Genomic DNA, 15,243 nt, shown 5'->3' with positions numbered 1-15,243 from the left:
AATGATTTTCGAATAGGAGTCAATGACAAACAGAAGCAGGAACCTTGATCAACATTTATTGCCCCATTATCTAGACATGCTGAGGCCAATTGCACCAACGCTGCTCAGAACATTTATCACAGCATGAACCAGCAATCTCTGTATTGCTCAAAGTCACATCACGCAATGCAATTACTGACGGAACTGTGCCATTTTTGTGTGAAGGCAATTCATTTTTTTTTTAAAAACATGCTAGCCACAAGCCAGAGCTCCTACCTTTGAAAATCCCTGGAGTCTTCTTTTGACAGATGGTCACAGAACAATAGATAATATTTTATAAGATCTGCTGTACTACTGACATTTATTGTTTCTGGACAAAATTATCAACTGGCCTGTGACCATCTGCTTAGAGGAAAGTACGTAACAGCACTCTTGAATAATCTAGTAGCAGAATCATAAAAAACCTTGAGAACAGCAGCTACTTTGAAACGATACTTTACAGAACTTTAGAACAATATAGTCATTTTCATCCCAGTTAATGGGACCTTTGTTCGACTTTTCTCTTGATTGCAACACATCATGAAGATAGCCACTATTTATTCGTAACATGTTCAAAGTGATGCAGCAAGCAAAGAACAGATCAGATACAATAATTGTATGCCACATTACATTTCTATAGAAAGAGCAAGAACTTATTTTACATTAGCTAAACCCACTAACCTCTTATATTGGCAACATACAGCCAAAAATGTCAAGTCGAAAGAATTGATCCATTCACAACAGAACCACATCCACTCAGCTAATCATAGGCTGAAGGGTCACTCTGTTAAACTGGAATCAGTGGAACAGAACATTCTTAATCTGACAAACTGGACTGCTTTCAATAGTGATCTTCGAACTATGTTCCACATTCTCCTTCTTTCACTAGTGGACAAGTTGACACAAGAATAAAGTAAAATTCTCCACTTTATATTCATGCCTACTTTATCACGAAAGCGTGTGGTCGGAGGAGGAGGAGGGCTTTAAACCCCAAAATTACAAACTTTCTCATGAAATTTGACTCACTTTTTCAGGAAATTGCATATTCACAAGTACTGAAATTGCATTTCAACAGTAATAACAGCTTTGCAATAGCCAAAACCCAATTTAAATGGCATCTCAACCCTGTGACAATCATGGTAATAATGATAATTCTGCACAAACTGAAGCTTAATCCGGTTTTAAAAACAGATTGTAATCTAGGTGAATTTTTATCGCACCTCACCCTCCAAACTGAATTTGGAATCTTAAAGGAAATGGACACTTGATTAATTAGATCAATTTATAAAGGTAAAGACGGAGTGAAAACCACTGTATAGCCAGTAAATACGCCAAAGATTAATATTCAACAATTTTTTGAATTATTAACCAGAAGACCATATTAAACTTTGGATAAATATACTTAATTGGCTGAACGTCAGTTTGCTCATAACTTTTTCAGCCAGATAAAGGAAAGATTTCTATATTCCAGTTACCAACAAACAACTGCGGCTGAGAGAAATCACATCTGTGTATGGAAAATATTTTGAAATATGTTTACCCACTCATCGAAGAGTGTTCAGCATTTGTTCTGAAATTACACGATTTAAAATCAAGGAAATATTTGGGATATTAGGTCTTCCACAAGAGAAGAAATGCAGAATTCTCAAAAGTAACTATCTTCAGTTACACAGAATTTAACAGCACAGAAACATGCCTTTCAGCCCCAACAGGTTAATGCCAGTATTTATGCACCACACATGCCTCCACTCACCCTACAAACATAGCCATCTATTCCTTTCTCCCTCGTACCTATCTAGCTTCCTGTTAAATGCATTTCTGATATTCACCATAACTATTCCTGTGGTAGCGAGTTCCACATTCTCAGCACTCTGAATAAAGAAGTTTCCCCTGAAATTCTTGTTGGATTTATAAATGACTATTTTCTATTTATGGTCCCTGTGCTTTGGACTCCCCACAAGTGGAAACATCTTTGCTACTTTTACCCTATCAGGCCACTTCATGATTTTAAAGACATCTATCCGGTCACCTCACAGTCTTCTCCTTTCTTGGCATTATAGCAAAGACTCAGATACTTATGAGGGCAAGTCACGTTTATGCCAAATGACTGCTTCTTGCATAAAATCAAAATAATATAACTAGATCAGAATTCACAACCTTTAAATTAATGTTTGGCATCCAATAAAAAGTGCTCAAGATTCTTGCAAAGTATTGTTCTAATCTGTCACAGCCCAGTATCTTGACATTAAAGATGGTAAAGGTCTGAGAAAGATGCTAGTGTCCTCACTGAAAGGGAGACATCTAGTTTAATTGTCTCGTGTAGCAAACTTTGAAAAAAGGATCGACAAAAGTTCCATCGTGATTTGAGGACACAAATTGCATTACAAAAACATTAGCATGTCCCTTCTGCATGATGTGATGACAGGCAAAGCAGATTTTCCTTGGTGACCACAATTCCTGTTCAACACTGTTACGACCGAGGCAGCAGGAGTGCACTGTTTATTCTAGTCCCACTTCCCCACGGGCCACAACATATATTAAAATTTTCCCACTACAGAGACAATTAATTATATACTCTATTTTTTCCCCCAGAATAAAGCACACAAACCAGGTATAATAAACAAAAAACCGTTTATTAAAAACCAAGTCTTAATCAATAATGAAGTAAAACATAAACATAAATTGAAATATTAAAGCCCTTTATTTATCCTTGCCCTCACACACATACACACACACTGGTTAACTGGGGGAAAAAAGGGATTTTTGTTTACAGCTGTTGCAAAGAATTGGAAGGAATTTTAAAAATCACTTGGGTTGAAAAGAAGGTATGTAAATACATCCTTTGTTCTGGTTAGGCATCCCGAATGCATCGACAGCTGTCCATGGGATCTGCCTAGAACAGTTCTTTCCAGGCGATGTTGATGATCAGTTTGGGTAGGCTTTCCAAGAGTTGCAGCTACAGAAGGCTCCAAATAAGTCTTACAGCAGGAAGGCAGCAACACTTTTGCAGTGCCCATATATTCAAGGCAAGGTTCCTTCAAATAAAGGAACAAATAGGAATCTGCCACATTGGAAATACAGGGTTTATTTTCAAAAGAAACAGCTAAGTGGTCTTCTTGCGGCAGGAAAAAAGCAACTGGCTTTTTTAACAGTTTAAATTGACACGAAAACTTTTTTCCAGAAAGCAAGCCTCCTGACAACCATAAATCTTGGCTTGTCACTTCTTGGTAAACATCTCTCCAAGTCATAAACAACCCTTGCTGGATTATTTGAGAACAGGTACTTTCCAGTAACTGTTTACAGTTAAAACTCAGACTCAAACCTTCTGGTGACCTTCTTTAAAAAAAAGGTCCAGCATCTATGGAATCCTTCACAGTTTTAAAACCCAAATTCTCAAATTTTAACAAAAAAAATGGAAACACTCGTAACACCTCCGACCTTGAAGAAATGAAATGCCATTTTTAAACGCGTTTCACTGCAAAAAGTGTAAAAAAAAGTGTTTGTAAACATTTTAAAACATATTTTCACACTCATCCCCATTCACACTTTCCCTGCATTTGATACAATTTTGCTTTGTACAATCTTTGCACTCATATAATTGAAGTTAAATTCTAGATAAAGCATCTGCAATAAAATTATTTTTGCCCACAACTTGGACAATCTTTAAGAGATAGGGCTGTAATAGTAAACTCCATTGGAATATTCTAGCATTCTAGGTTTTAAATTTTTCCAGAGGTTAGGGGGTTCTGATCAGCATATACCAGTGTCTCTCTGTAGTCGTGGTGGACATAGACTTCAAAATGCATAAGAGCCAATAATAGACCTAAAGTTTCATTTTCCACTGTGAAATTTTTTTCTGGCATCAATTTAGTTTTTTTTTTGAAAGGTATTCCACTGGCCTTTCTATGCCTGATTCATCATCTTGTAACAGGACTGCAGTGACCCCCAGGTCACTAGCATCAATTGCTATCTTGAAGGGCTTAGTGAAATTTGGAGCAGCCAACACTGCTTTATTAATCTAAATGCCTTTCAACTTTTCAAAATATGCCTCGCACTCCCCTGAGCACACTACCTTGATTTTCGTTTTCTGTAGCAAATCTGTTAGCGGAGGAGCTCAAATGCTGAAATTTGGTACAAAGTTGCAGTCGAAGCCATACATCCCCAAAAACCTCATGATTTCTCGCTTAGTCTTAGGGGTAGGGAACTCCACCAATGCTTGTACTTTTGCTGTTCTTGGCAACACTTGTCCTTGCCTTACTATATGCCCGAGGTAGGTCACTCTTGCTTGTGCAAATTTGTTTTTGGTAAGGTTTATTACTAAATCAGCTGATTGTAATTTTTTTTAAACCGAGCTTCCAGTTGTTTCAGGTGATCCTTCCACGTGTCGCTGTACAACCAGACCATCAAGGTAAACTACAGTTAGGAACACTGGCTACCATTTGGTCCATTAGTCTCTGAAAAGTTGCTGGGGCATTTTTTTCAGCCCAAATGGCATCACTCAGCACTGGGAAAGACCTTCTGGTGTGACGAAAGCTGATATTTCTTTAACTCGGTATGAACTTTAACAAATCTATTTTTGTAACAAACATGGCACTGCCCACCCTAACAATACAGTCTTCCAAGCGAGGATTGGGTAGGAGTCTGCCTTAGTTCTGCATTAACTTTGATGTAGTCTAGGCAAAGTCCAGTTGAACCATCAGGTTTAGGCACTAATACTACTGGAGAACTCCAGCAGCTTTGACTGGGTTCAATTAGGTGGTTTTCCAGCATGTATTGGATTTCCACTTTTATCTGGGCCTGTTGTTCTGGACTTGAGCAATAAGAATGCTGTTTTATAGGAATGGATTCCCCTACATCCACATCATGTGTGGCTATGGTTGTACATCCTGGCTTATCCCTACCGACTCTTTTAAATGCTGTGAGTAGCCTTGTCAAGTCTTCTCATTGTTCTGCTTCCAAATATGAAAGCATAGTGTCCAATCTCCCTAGCAATTCAGTATTAGCTAACCAGATAATCACAGGTTCAATTTGAGAATTGTCTAGGCCTCGTTCCGCCTCATCCTCACTATCCCTTTCATTCTTCACTGTCCCCCACTACCTGACAGACCTGTGCTTGCTTATCATCTTCCCGGCATTAATAGCGTTTCAACATATTGATATGACACAGTCGATACTTTTCCAGTGATCTGGGGTGTCAAATAATTTACCTTACCAATTATTTTGACCACTTTATACAGACCACTGAATTGTGCTTTTAACGGTTCACCCTATAAAAAGTAATAATACTAACACTTCATCCCCTGGTTGAAATGCTCAGGGTCTTTGCATGTTTGTCTGTCATTTATTCATAGTTGTTTGGGGATCTTTAAGGTGTTCCTGAGTCACATGGCAAGCTCTTGTGAGCCGTTCCCAGAACACAGATACATAATCCAGTATAGAAGATTCATCCCTCGAACGTAAAAATATTTCTTCAATTAGTTTTAGAGGACCTCTCATCTCATGTCCATAAACTAATTCAAAAGGACTAAAACCTGTAGACTCATTAGGTGAAGCCCCCATGGCAAATCAAAGTCAGTCAGGACCGTGATCCCATTCATGGGGATATTCATGACAGTATGCCCTGATCATCATTTTGAGGGTCTGATGGTACCTTTCTAAATTCCCTCGTGTCTGTGGGTGGTATGCTGAAGACTTGAACTGTGTTCCACCCAAATTACCCATAACTTCCTGAAAACTTATAGACATAAAATTGGAACCTTGATCCAACTGAATCTCAATCGGTAATCCATATCTCGTGAAGAACTGAGTTAACTTCTCTACCACTACCTGAGCAGAAATTGTTTGCAAGGGAATGGCCTCTGGGAACTGAGTAGTCATATCCATGACAGTGAGTATATATTGGTGACCCGCTTTTATTTTCAGTAAACGTCCTACACAGTCTACCAACACCCTACTAAATGGTTCCCCAAAAACTGGTATGGGAATTAGAGGCGCCGGTTTTATGGCAGGTTGCGGTTTTCCCACAATCTGACACGTATGGCGTGTTTTATAAAATTTCACCACCTCCTTGGAAAGATTTGGCCAGTAAAAATGTTGACGTATACATGATTTGATTTTCCGGATCGCAACATGTCCCACTATAGGAATTTCATGCACTATCCTTAATAGTTCCCGGCAATACTTTGGCGGAATCACTATCCAATTAACAGCCATCCATTCTTCGTCCGCAGGTCTGTGAGGAGGTCCCCAACTTCCTCATCAGAACCCCATCTCTAATAGCCTACTGGAACTCCTTTTCCCTCAGCTTCTGTTAGAGCTGATTATGTCACTTTATTTAACTCTGAATCAGCTTGCTGAGCCATGATGAGAGAAGACTTACCAAACTATTTCATTTGGATTATCCAAATCCCCAAAGAAACTTTCAGATATTCGGCTATCTGTCTGTGATGCCAATTTTACCTCCGACAATGGAACTTGTTTAGCCATTGCTCGGGTTACTATGCATGAAGGAAAAATTCCAGGAACCTTTTCCTGTAACTGTCCTGTCTCTTAACTTCACTTGGTTTCTCTGTGACTACTGGAGAAATTACTACTTTCGCTCCAGCCAAAATCATTACCCAGAAGTAGGTGAACTCTGATTACTGGTAAACTATGGACAACTCCTACAGGTCCCGTTCCAAACATTAGGTCACACTCTAGGTGCACCCGATACAAAGGTACAGGTATAGTCCCCGCCAATACCTTCCACTAAAACATTAGCATTCAGTGCACTCTCCAGTGGAAAAGTTATGCCCTTCTCCAGGAAAAGAGTTTGGGTGGCTCCTGTACATCACTGCAGGAGTTCCTCAGGGTAGTGTCCTAGACCCAACCATCTTCAGCTGCTTCATCAATGACCTTCCTTCAATCATAAGGTCAGAAGTGGGGATGTTCGCTGATGATTGCACAATGTTCAGCACCATTCGTGACCCCTCAGATACTGAAGCAGTCCGTGTAGAAATGCAGCAAGACCTGGACAATATCCAGGCTTGGGCTGATAAGTGGCAAGTAACATTCACACCACACAAGTGCCAGGCAGTGACCATCTCCAACAAGAGAGAATCTAACTATCTCCCCTTGACATTCAATGGCATTACCATCGCTGAATCCCCCACTATCAACATCCTAGGGGCTACCATTGACCAGAAACTGAACTGGAGTAGCCATATAAATACCGTGGCTACAACAGCAGGTCAGAGGCTAGGAATCCTGAGGCGAGTAACTCACCTCCTGACTCCCCAAAGCCTGTCTACCATCTTACAAGGCACAAGTCAGGAGTGTGATGGAATACTCTCCACTCGTTTGGATGGGTGCAGCTCCAACAACATTCAAGAAGCTCAACACCATCCAGGACAAAGCTGCCCGCTTGATTGGCACCCCATCTACAAACATTCACTCCCACCACCGATGCACAGTGGCAACAGTGTGTACCATCTACAAGATGCACTGCAGCAATGCACCAAGGCTCCTTAGACAGCACCTTCCAAACCCATGACCTCTGCCAACTAGAAGGACAAGGGCAGCAAATACATGGGAACACCACCACCTGCAAGCTCCTGTCCAAGTCACACACCATCCTGACTTGGAACTATATCACCGTTCCTTCACTGTCGCTGGGTCAAAATCGTGGAACTCCCTTCCTAACAGCACTATGGGTATACCTACCTCACGTGGACTGCAGTGATTCAAGAAGGCAGCTCACCACCACCTTCTCAAAGGCAATTAGGGATGGGCAATAAATGCTGGCATAGCCAGTGACGCCACGCCCACATCCCATGAATGAAGAAGAAAATAAACAATGGTCTTGCTCTAGTCTTCAGTGCACAATGAAAATAAGAAACACCCAGCTCAGTATTTGCAATCGTCAGTACCCCTTCACTAACAAACCTAAAAGTGCACACCTCTAATTAAAAACAATTTATTTTTGGAAGATAAAACTTATTAGAACATGGGGTAATATGTTTTTTACATTTTCTATATATACATAAGCTGATGCTGCAGCAGCAAAGATATTTGTCGACTGAAAAAACTATGTTGTACACTGTTTGCCAACACAAAGACTAAGCTACAGTTAAGGATACAACAAGGAGTTCCTGGCTTAGAAACATCCAACCCTCAGAGTTCAGTACAAACTTAACCCTTTACCAAAAATGGGCGGCACAGTGGTGAGCACCGCAGCCTCACCGCTCCAGCGTCCCGGGTTCGATTCTGGGTACTGCATGTGCGGAGATTGCAAGTTCTCCCTGTGACCGTGTGGGTTTTCGCCGGGTGCTCCGGTTTCCTCCCACCGCCAAAGACTTGCAGGTTGGTAGGTAAATTGGCCATTATAAATTGCCCCTAGTATAGGTAGGTGGTAGGGGAATTGTGGGGATGTGGTAGGAATATGGGATTAATGTAGGATTGGTATAAATGGGTGGTTGATGGTCGGCACAGACTCGGTGGGCCGAAGGGCCTGTTTCAGTGCTGTATCTCTAAACTAAACTAAACTATATGCATATATACACACGCACATGTACATATTCATACACATATCATCCCTAGCCTTCTTCAAGGGGCTTAACTGAACTACAGCAAAGCAGCGCAAGACATCCTAGGGTCGGTGGTCCCACACCATCGGTGCTGTGTCAAACCAGGTGTTAAAATTTTGCAGGGGCAGGGGCAAAGTGGGTTCCTTGGACACTCTTGACTTCCTGCATACTTTTACGTCCATCTGCAAATAAATTCAAATACTTAGACAAGATAGGTGCTGGGAGAGGACTCTGCATACGTATATAAGTCGAAGTAGAATTGCATAGAATGCAGTTAAAATGACTAGGGCTCCAGTGGACTCAAGAATAAAATGATTACACTTGGAGTTCCAAATCAGAGATGATGCACAGTAGTATATGAAAAATAAAACCCCCATCTTCACATTCACTCGAGAACCATTGTCGTTTTAAAAGACAATGTTGATTGGTAAAATAGGCTGCTTAAAAGAAAGATGTCAGCAAGTTTGTAAATAGAAGAACTGCAACATTGCATAATTCGATATGGTGGTAATCGCCAGTATGGCCTGCATGAAGAACTTATAGAAGAGCCATACTAACTGTGACATATATCATTCCATCACTATGTCACACCATCAATAAGATAATAAAATAAATAAAACATTAACATTTCATAAAGCACTTTCCACTTGGCTTCAAAGTTACAACATCATGGCATCACTTGAATATCTTACATGCACGCACACAACAATTCTCAACAATTAATATCTTCCACACCAGCTTTGGGGGAAAAGAAGCTCAATAGTAATGCCTTCACACTATGGTGAATCAATTCTTTAGAGGCAGATACTAACTAACAAACATTTCATGTAAATTGTAATGTTTGAGACTGCTCATGATTGCTAAGAATATGCATGGGGTGGGGGGGGGGGGTCCGTGGAGCAAAAATCAAACTCTATAATGAGTAGCTGTACCCACCCTTCCTGTATGCAAATCATCAACACCTCATCCTAATAATTCCTCAAACATAATTTAAATAATGTAAAAGGAGAGGCAATAAATTGTGAAAAGATCCTAACAGTTTCAGCCAAATTGAAGCAAATACTCAGGGAATTACTTAAACACGAGAACTGCAGAAAATCAAATGCCCACCATTAAAATCTATTAACTTAATTTCTATTAACACAGAGTGGTTCTCAAACTGGGTTCCGTGGACCCTAGGAGTCCATAGAGACTTTCCAGGGGTCCATGATGCAGGACCAGCCTTATGGGTGGGTCACCACCCAGGGCGCTATGGTCAAGAGTAATCAAATAAACAGCAGCTGGGGGCATGCTCTGCTCCCCCCCCCCCCCCCCCAATGTTCCTGCTCTCCCCTCGCTCCCCTATTGCTTTCTCCTGTGATGTTGCATACATTCAGTTGGTGTTGAGGAGTGGAGGGGGGTGGGGGGGGGGGGGGGTGGTTTGGAAGATGGAGTGCACATGACTGCTAAAATGATTTATGAAGAACATACAAAATTGACAGGCAGGAAAAAGTCAGCTAGTCCATTAAGCGTGTCACACGCCATGACGGCTGGAGCATCTGGGACATTTAGTATGGGTTTTATTCACACCATGTTTCAAATTACACAATAAACCAAGCCCCTTATACAATCTGCCTGACAAGCTTTACAGCCACCCATTTACACATTGATATTATCTCCCCTTTCTCAAGGATTGCTCAAGTGGTAGCAAGTTGGACTGACTAAAATATAAGATATAGAATGCAGATTTCTTTGGCGTCTGAATAATGGGTATAAGTGTAATCATTGTCATATCCAAAATAATGCATGAACTTACTCTCTCATTCTCCCCCACTGTAATTTCTTATGTTATGAGCAAGCCCAGCATGATGACACCAACAAACAGGTGATCTGGTCATCTTGGTGTATGTCTTTCTTTACAAGTTCCTCCCAATCTAGAACAGATTTTGGCAACAAAATGGGATTAAAGTGCAAACATTTTTTTGCAACGAACGACAATAAAGACAGCGATGAACAATCCAGTGACGTACCTGCAAGGATGAAGATTTTCAACTAGATTGTGTTGAGGCTCATTGTTTCTGAAAATGTGTGGCTGCACTCAGTTGAATGGATTCTGCAGGGTCCCAGTGTCCATCTGATTCAACTACTGACTACACTGGCTTTGGTGAGTTGGTTAGAATTATAGAAAGTTTACGGCACAGAAGTAGGCGACTTGGCCCATCATGCCTGTGTCGGCCGAAAAATGAGCCACCCAGCCTATTCCCACCTTTGTATCACTGTTACTGGCAGCCTGAGTAAAGTGTTTACAGATGGGGAAAACTCCCATTCTAATATTCTCGCCATTAAAATAGACCCTGAATTGATTGGCCTTTCTATGCCCCCACCCAATAACTTTGTGGGGCTCTCAAAGCTGTTTTTGACAAATCTTCTCATTTGTTTGTGAACGCAATGACATCAACACAGTTAAAGTGCATCACCGTGTTATGGACAAAGAAATAGAAAAAAAAATTCTCCTTTGAAAACGCTTGATAATCCATAAAGAAACTGGTAATTGTCCTCTTGCTTACTTTTCTGGCAATGTGATGAAGCATTAGAATGTGGACACAGACTTACAAGCCCCATTAATCATCAATGTAACGGAGATAGAGCTGTTCACAGACCACCCCCAGCAAAAGTATAATATTTACATGGTAGGCTTTAGGATGTGGACTTAAAATGTTGAAAGCCAGGTTTGAAGAGATCAAGTACAGAGATGAATTAAATATTGGGAATAGCAAGGCCATTATCTTCGGTCACCGAGGCAAACTCCATCCCCTCACCACTGACTCCATCCCTCTCCCTAGCAACTGTCTGAGGCTGATCAGACTGTTCGCAACCTTAGTGTGATACTTGACCCCAGGATGAGCATCTGTCCACATATCCACATCATCACTAAGATGGTCTATTTCCACCTCCGTTAATACTGCCTTACTGCATGTGCGCCTCAGCTCATTTACTTTGACCAGGTTTTTGGTCATCAGCCCCAATATCTCTCTGTGGCTTGGCGCCAAATTTTGCTTTGTAATGCTCCTGTGAAGCACCTTAGGATGTTTTATTACACTAAAGATGCTATAAAAATACAAGTAGCTGTTGTTGTAAACAGTTTACAATCGCTTGCAAGTTCTCTGTCTCAGTTAAACACCATCGGGTTTATGCAGAGAAAACCTGATAGTGCATACAAGTAATGTGCATAGAATCTGTTTGTCACTGAAGGCCATATCTTGAAATTAAGTTTCCATTTCATGATGACCCATTAATTTGCCAGCATGAGGTTTATAGCAGATAAAATTAAAGCTTACAAAGCTGCCTTGGGGAAAGTCTAATGGTTTATTTTGCATTCAAGGGCTCTCCAGTCATTTCCTGAATATTATCACAGTTCCTGCACTTGCACTGCACTGTACATTAAGGTATCCATGCTCTAATAAATAGAATTTTCTACAGAACTACAGATTTTCAGCTAATAAAGTGTAATGCAAGACACTACTCAGATATTTTAAAATATATAAACCTCTAATACTGCATCCAACTCCTCCAATTTTTAATAATATTCTAATATACAACACATATTTAAAAAATCAGTGGGGTTTGGGAAGGGAAAGGTTTTTTGCCCCATGATCTTTTCTTTGCTCATAAAACAATGATCCACTTTAACCCTGCTAATGTCGTTGCTTTTCATGTTGACAAACAAACGTAGAAAAGATTCACCAAACACTTGAAAGCTCCTCTAAATTATTTTGAGGAGTGGAATTGAAAGGCTAGTGTAGGATCTCTTTATTTGGGAGGGAGAAAAAAGAGCCCAGTTTCCTCCCCATTGCTCAAAGGATCCCAGTCGAGTGGATGATGCCATAAAGGGGAGAGTACAAAGTTACTAGGATTTGCCCCCATTTTATATGCATTTGTATTGAAAATGAGAGCACTATATTTTAGTAATTACTTATAGTTCTTAGTATTTTTCAAGGGTATAAAGGAGTACAGAACCAATGTAGATAGATGGAGTTAAAATACAGATCAGCCATGAACTGACTGAATTCTGGAACAGGCTTGAGGGGCTGAATGGCCTATTCCTATGATTTTAAACACATTCAATGTGGTCAAACACGTACATTTTCAAAACAAAACTGTAATCTAAGTAAACCTAATAATCTATTGCACTTAACTGTGTTAGCCGTGGCTCAGCTGCTAGCACGCTCACTTCGGAGTCTCCAGGTTCAAGTCCCATTTCAGGGCTTGAGCACAAAATCAAGCCTGACACTCCAGTGCAGTACTGAGGGAGCACTGCACTGTTGGAGGTGTCATTTTTCTGATCAGAAGTTAAACTGAGGCCCTGTCTTCTCTCTGAGGTGGACATAAAAGATCCGATAGCACTATTTCCAAGAAGAGCCGGGGTGTTAACACTGGTGTCCTGGCCAATATTTATCCCTCGATCAACAACACAAAAAACAGATTGTCTGGTCATTATCACATGCTGTTTGTGAGAGCTTGCTGTGTGCAAATTGGCTGCTGCATTTCCTACATTACAACACTGACTACAGATCCTTTAGTACTTCATTGACTGTAAAGCACTTTGAGATGTCCGGTGGTCATGAAATATATAAATGCAAGTCTTTCATTCAAAGTCACTTAATTGGAATAATCTGAACATTCCATTTTCAACACTAACTTCCCACTATGTTGTTGTTATTTATTTAATTCAAATTATTGGATAACGTAAGGGTGTTGAGTGTAAAAACACAATTTTGAATTATCAGGAGCAGAACTTTGTAAAAGCAGTTCTTAATGAAGCAATTAATCCTATGGAATATCTCATCCAATCCAAGTTGTAACAATATCTACCCTGCATAGAGAACAAACAAATTAACATTAAACAGCACCAATGGATAATTTAGATGGTGGACATTGTACTGACTCATAGGTTTAAACAATTGCAACAGGGTGCAGATCCTCAGTAATGTAGCAGTTACTGCATTCAACTATACAAAACCGAACAACTCTAGCCAACTATGTAAGGTGATTTAGGTCACATTATTCCTTCTACTCAGGGATGGATGTCTACACAGTTGTGCATGTGAAAATCAAAACGTTACCATCAAGTCTTCCTCATTCATGTTTACAAATATTACCAATTTTCCCATATCTTACAGAATAATAAAGATGCCTCAGCTTGTGTAAATAGATTTGCAATCTGTTTATATTTTGATCATTAATATAATCCCTAATATCTCCCTGAAGTTGACAGCTCTGTTAGTCACATACAGACACAGAGAAGTGTGGTCAGTAGACTTATTTAATGTGCTGGTACCAATAGCAGTTGGGGGGAAAAATATTGTATTTAGTCAATATGTTTCTTGAAGTGATAACCTTACAATCACCATTAACAGGCTCCTAATCAGTGGGATTTTACTCTCTGATATAACTCAAAATGCTGTCTAAGTATAAACAAAACTTGCAGGCACAAACTGAATTTGTGCTCGTGGCCATTTTCAGTTCAAGTGGACTTGGTGTTGAAGTTTCACACATCCATCATTCCACATTACCTAAATCTTAATGATGACCTAAATTTGAAACCCGACTGCAACACAGACCAGCTTCACATCTTCCTATTGATTATCCAGGATTTTCAAACATGCAACCTGGTTGCATTACAACTCCCAATGATATCAGTAAATTACAATTTGAATGAGACCATCAAGAACATACCATCTCAGATCCAGTGAGTTTCCAGTTCGACCATTAACCCTCTGTTGTTGTATAAAATGCACACAATTTTCTGCAGCAGAATTGAGAAATTTAAATAAAATTACCTCTGGGGTAATATTGAGCTGACCAAATCTTTAGAATCAGCAAAAGAAAAAGGACATTCTTAAAAAAAAAAAAAATTCATTCTCAGGACGTGGGCTTTGCTGGAAAGGTTGACATTCATGCCACATCCCGAATTATCGTTGAGAAGGGGGTGGCAGGCCGCCTTCTTGAACTGCTGCAGTCAGTGTAGTTGACATTCTGAAAAAGATAACGTGCATTCTCACACTGAACAACCGGCAGATTAATGTAAAAGCAAAATATTGCAGGTGCTGAAAATCTGAAATAAAAACAGCAAGTGCTGGAAATACTCAGCAGCATCTGTGGAGAGAGAAGCAGAGCTTACGTTTCAGATCTGTGACCTTTCATCAGATCATCACATCAGTTCTGATGAAAGGTCACAGACCTGAAAGCTGAAAGTGGTATATATCCTTTAATATCACTTAAATAAGATAACCACTTTCCACATACTGTACAATGAAATGGTGTAACAAATCACCTTCAACAAACTAATATTGTTACAGCCAAGTGAGAAAGGTGTCTAGGAGTCCCTCTCAGCCTTCCCATGGCCTTACTGGAACAGGATTTAATTTTAAACACACCGTGTTTTTAGCTCCCCCTTGGTGAATCCTTGTTCACCGCTTTCCAGTTATAAGGCAAAGAAACCAGCACAAACAGGCTTTCTTAGGTTTAAATAGGAAAAGTCGAAATTTATTAAACTTAAACTCTAATTCGGTTAATGCCTACGGATACACAACGCGCCCACGCTAGCATGCATACGCGATACACACATGCAAATAGAGATAGAAAAGAGAAGAAAAGTAAAGTGGAAAGGTTTGAGGCAATA

General features: G+C 40.1%; 1 protein-coding gene across 5 annotated transcripts in view; it reads right to left on the bottom strand.

Annotated features, from left to right (window-relative positions):
- The window catches only part of itprid2 (ITPR interacting domain containing 2), a 203,544-nt gene that overhangs the window by 136,444 nt on the left and 51,857 nt on the right, over positions 1 to 15,243 (bottom strand). The window lies entirely within an intron of this gene.

The sequence above is a fragment of the Heterodontus francisci genome, chromosome 7, assembly GCF_036365525.1.
Source record: "Heterodontus francisci isolate sHetFra1 chromosome 7, sHetFra1.hap1, whole genome shotgun sequence".
Taxonomy (NCBI): domain Eukaryota; kingdom Metazoa; phylum Chordata; class Chondrichthyes; order Heterodontiformes; family Heterodontidae; genus Heterodontus; species Heterodontus francisci.
The sequence above is the reverse complement of the archived record's forward strand: the minus strand, read 5'-3'. Positions and strand labels throughout refer to the sequence as shown.